The sequence below is a fragment of the Phoca vitulina genome, unplaced genomic scaffold (assembly GCF_004348235.1).
Source record: "Phoca vitulina isolate PV1807 unplaced genomic scaffold, GSC_HSeal_1.0 scaffold57, whole genome shotgun sequence".
Lineage (NCBI taxonomy): Eukaryota > Metazoa > Chordata > Mammalia > Carnivora > Phocidae > Phoca > Phoca vitulina.
Genome location: NW_022589760.1, coordinates 3,237,160 through 3,241,689, shown reverse-complemented (window position 1 = coordinate 3,241,689; position 4,530 = coordinate 3,237,160). Strand labels below are relative to the sequence as shown.

At 35.8% G+C, this 4,530-nt stretch overlaps 1 pseudogene; it reads left to right on the top strand.

Annotated features, from left to right (window-relative positions):
* The first annotated feature begins 397 nt into the window (after positions 1–397).
* Positions 398–1,041, top strand: LOC116623166 (annotated as a pseudogene).
* The last annotated feature ends 3,489 nt before the right edge of the window (positions 1,042–4,530 follow it).

The following is a 4,530-nucleotide window of genomic DNA, read 5'->3' as shown; positions in this document are numbered from 1 at the left end:
AATATTTACATAAAGAATCTGGTTAAAAACACTATGCAAAATTTTAAAGTATTTCTGTTGGTAATTTAAAAAATACATAGCCATGGCTAATTTATTCTCCTTAATTTTAATTAGTATGATAAAAATTTGTTAGTTTACCATTTAAGTGGTCATTTCCTATAAATTTATTTGCAGGATATAAACTATTCAGCTCTATAATAAACATTATGTTTTATATCAGAAAACTATTATCTATATATTATGAACTTTAAAACTTTTTTGCTTAAACCCCATTAGAGGACATACTGCAGATCTTAAGTGCTCTATTTTGTACATGCTTGGTGTTTTGTCCATACATTGAATGAAATGGTGTCTTGCTCTTTCTGTCGCTCTCTTGGTTCTGTGATTCCTGCACAAAATGCCTGGTGAAGCCACGGAAACTGTCCCTGCTACAGAGCAGGAGTTGCCACAGCACCAGCCTGAGACAGGATCTGGAACAGAATCTGACAGTGATGAATCAGTACCAGAGCTTGAGGAACAGGATTCCACACAGGCAACCACACAACAAACTCAGCTCACAGCAGCAGCTGAGATTGATGAAGAACCAGTCAGTAAGGCAAAACAGAGCCAGAGTGAAAAGAAGGCATGGAAGGCTATGTCTAAACTGGATCTTCAACAGGTTATAGGGGTTACTAGAGTCACTATCTGAAAATCTAAGAATATCCTCTTTGTCATCATAAAACCAGATGTCTACAATAGCCCAGCTTCAGATACCTACATAGTTATGGGGGGAAGTCAAGATTGAAGATATCTCAGCAAGCACAACTAGCTGCTGCTGAAAAATTCAAAGTTCAAGGTGAAGCTGTCTCAAACACTCAAGAAAACACACAGACTTCAACTGTACAAGAGGAGAGTGAAGAAGAGGTTGATGAAACAGGTGCAGAGGTTAAGGACATAGAATTGGTCATGTCACAAACAAATGTGTCAAGAGCAAAGGCAGTCCAACCCCTGAAGAACAACAGTGATGATATTGTAAATGCTATTATGGAATTAACAATGTAGCCATCTGAAAAAAAGGAACTTTTTTTGGTGTTTCAAAAGAATAACAGCAGCTTGGTTTTAAATTTGTATTGTTTCTATCATTAATAAAGTTATGGCTTCTTATTGGATAAAAAAAAAAAAAAGAAATTGTCTCTTAAACTTGAAAATGGCTCCTAAGTCATGGTGTTCACATCTACCAGTGGTTTCTGCTATACAAATGGGCTATTAGATTTTATATTTCCTCAAGAACAATTTTTCTTATCATATCAGTAGAAACCATCTCAACTACAGTTGAAGTTACCAAGATAGAAACATAATTTTGCCCGCCTTACAATACTAAAACATTGATTAAACATGTGGTTTATTTCATCATTCAATATTACTTGTAGTTTGAGATTTGCTCTCTGACTCTGGAAAAAAAATATACTTGAGAGTAAGAGAACTTACAGAAATTAAATCCATATTTCTACTTGTAAGAGAGTCTGCAGCAAGTAAAGGCAAGGTGTATCTTTTTTGGATAAAACCCTTTCTTTTATAGGCTAAATATTAATTCAAGATTTCCTGTGGCTTTAATAATTTTAATCACTAGGGACTTGTAATGTTTCTGATAGAAGGTAAGAGTATCTAGTGTCTATTATTCATCCTATGTATATGTAATTATTGAAATCTTGGCAATGCTGTGGAGAAAGAATCTGGTTTTGCAGTTTACAAAATCTGGATCAGAATCATGGACCCACCAGTTATAAGCCATCTTCTCTTAGTTGAGTAAGACTCTTGCTGAAGCTCAGCTTACCATGTCTAAAGATGACTCTGTTACTACCTCATCTACCCTCTTCTGGAGTTGTTAAGAGGAATGAATGGGATAATATATTTAGAAGCTCAGTGTAATTGGTAAAGTGATTTTGACAGCCACTCTGGAAAACAGTATAGAGGTTCCTCGAGATGTTAAAAATAGAACTACCCTATGACCCAGCAATTGCACTACTAGGTATTTACCCCAAATACCAATGTAGTGAAAAGAAAGGGCACATGCATCCCAATGTTCATAGCAGCAATGTCCACAATAGCCAAACTGTGGAAGGAGCCAAGATGTCCTTCAACAGATGAATGGATAAAGAAGATGTGGTTCATATATACAATGAAATATTACTCAGCCATCAGAAAGGGTGAATACCCACCATTTGCATCAACATGGGTGGAACTGGAGGGGATTATGCTAAGTGAAATAAGCAGAGAAAGACAATCATCATATGGTTTCACTCATATGTGGAACATAAGGAATAGCGTGGAGGACCATAGGGGAAAGGAGGAAAAACTGAATGGGAAGAAATCAGAGAGGGAGACAAACCATGAGAGACTCTGGATTCCAGGAAACAAACTGAGGGTTACAGATGGGAGGTGTGTTGGGGGATGGGGTAGTCAGGTGATGGGTATTAAGGAGGGCATGTGTTGTCACGAGCACTGGGTGTTATACACAACTAATGAATCATTGAACACTACATCAAAAACTAATGATGTACTTACTATATGTTGGCTAACTGAACATAATAATAAAAAAAAGAAGGTATTTTTTTGAGACAAGTAATATGCTCACTACATATATGATGCTACATCTGCCTATCTCCTCACCTCTCTTCCTCTATAGGACTTTGCATTAAAACAACACAAACTGAACTCTTTCATACATATGATTTATAATGTGATAATGTATTAGTGGCAAGAATCTGTAGTCATACAGGCCAAACCATTTTTAATGTTTCTGATTTTTGTGAGATGAAGTTTATTCCCACAAATTAAATAGATAGGTTAGGGGGAGGTAGTTGTCACCTGACTTCTTTTTAATCTGGAGAATTTTAGGGACATAGTAGAGGTTTTCAAAAGGAGGAATAAGAATAATTACCAGGCTTTGGATGATGGGGATTTTCTGATAAAATGCATCAAGTTAAAAATGAGAAAACTGGATGCAAAAAGCAGTGAGATTGACAAGGGCTGAGCTCAGATAGCAGGTCAAAAGGAAACTATGAAAGGAAACACTTCAGGAAGTTTGACATAGCCTAAAGAAAGTTTTTTGTTTTGTTTTGTTTTGTTTTTTTGTTTTGTTTAGTAGAGAGCAAGTGTGGTCTGAGTGGGGAAAACAAGGAGAAGCCATTATAGACTTGAAGAGAGGGTATATTAGTAATTAGGAAAAGGGCAGTATAGCCAGAGACCTCTGAAAGAAAAATAACTGGGCCAGAGATGGGAATTTTGTACATTAGCTTCTATAACAATGATTATTTTGTTGAAAGAAACGGAATAAATAATGGCTTAAATTCAAGTTCTAAGCCTCTAAGTAAATTTTGTAAAACACCTCCACCCCACCACTATGATTTTCTTTTCGTAAGTCACTATATACTACAGAAGGTAGTTAGGTCATAGATGTGTCTTTGCTAATGAAGAAATCTCAAGAGTTATGTAAATGCCAACAACAACAACAACAAAAAAGCCGTCTACCTTTAAATAGACCAATATTTAACTGACTGTTTTCAGTCATCCTATACCATAGAAAAGTGGGGACTTTTAATACATAATGCTTCACAGTTTTGATCAAACATGATTCCCTTTTTCTTTATGTTTAATAGCCTCTTATACCCAGCAGTGATTACACAGCTCTCATCACTGGCTGCTAGTATCACAAGCTATATCAGCATCTTCAGTGGCAGCTGGATAAAAAGTTTCTATGTTTATCTTTAAAAAATATCTTTCAAGCTACTGTCTTGTTATGCAGTTTGGAAATACATTCTGATTCAACTCTGAAAAGAAGACAGCTTAAATACTTGACAGCAGTTATATAGTCAAAGCAGGCCATAATTTCTGTTCCAGAAACCATGTGTGTAAGCTGATTTTTCCTCTACTTGTTATAGTTTTAGGGCCAGATTTTCAAACAAGCCTTTGTGTACATAAAATGGGTAATTGCGCACACAAATGGGCAATTTTGTATGCAATTATCCATTTGCATACGCAATTAAATGCTTCTGAGGGTATAACGCATATACATGAAATTTGGTAAGCATACCCATTACACCTTCCTTTAAAAATGTGGTCCATATTGCAGGTTTATTGCAGAGAAGAAAATTGAGATTCTTCCTGTTTGATAGTGTTATTGCACTCATTACATTTCCTTACATCATACCTTTTAATCAAGGATCTCAAAGCCCATTAAATTATTAACCCAATCATCCCAACAGCCCTATTGTCTATGGAAGCTAAATGGTATGACAATCTCATTTTAGAAATTAAGAAATCAAGACACAGAAGTTAGACTTCTCTAAATATTAACCACTTTCCATTTAGGCTTCCTGACAAATAGTTCCCTAGAATCCACTCTCCATCTGCCTGCACAAATGCAAATCTAAAAGAATAGTTTTGCAAATGGCAAAGGAATTGAGCATAAACACAAAGTTTCTTTCCTGTGGTCCAACTAAGCCAAAGTTTATTCACATTTCTGCACTGACAAAAAGCTTGCATTGTTCC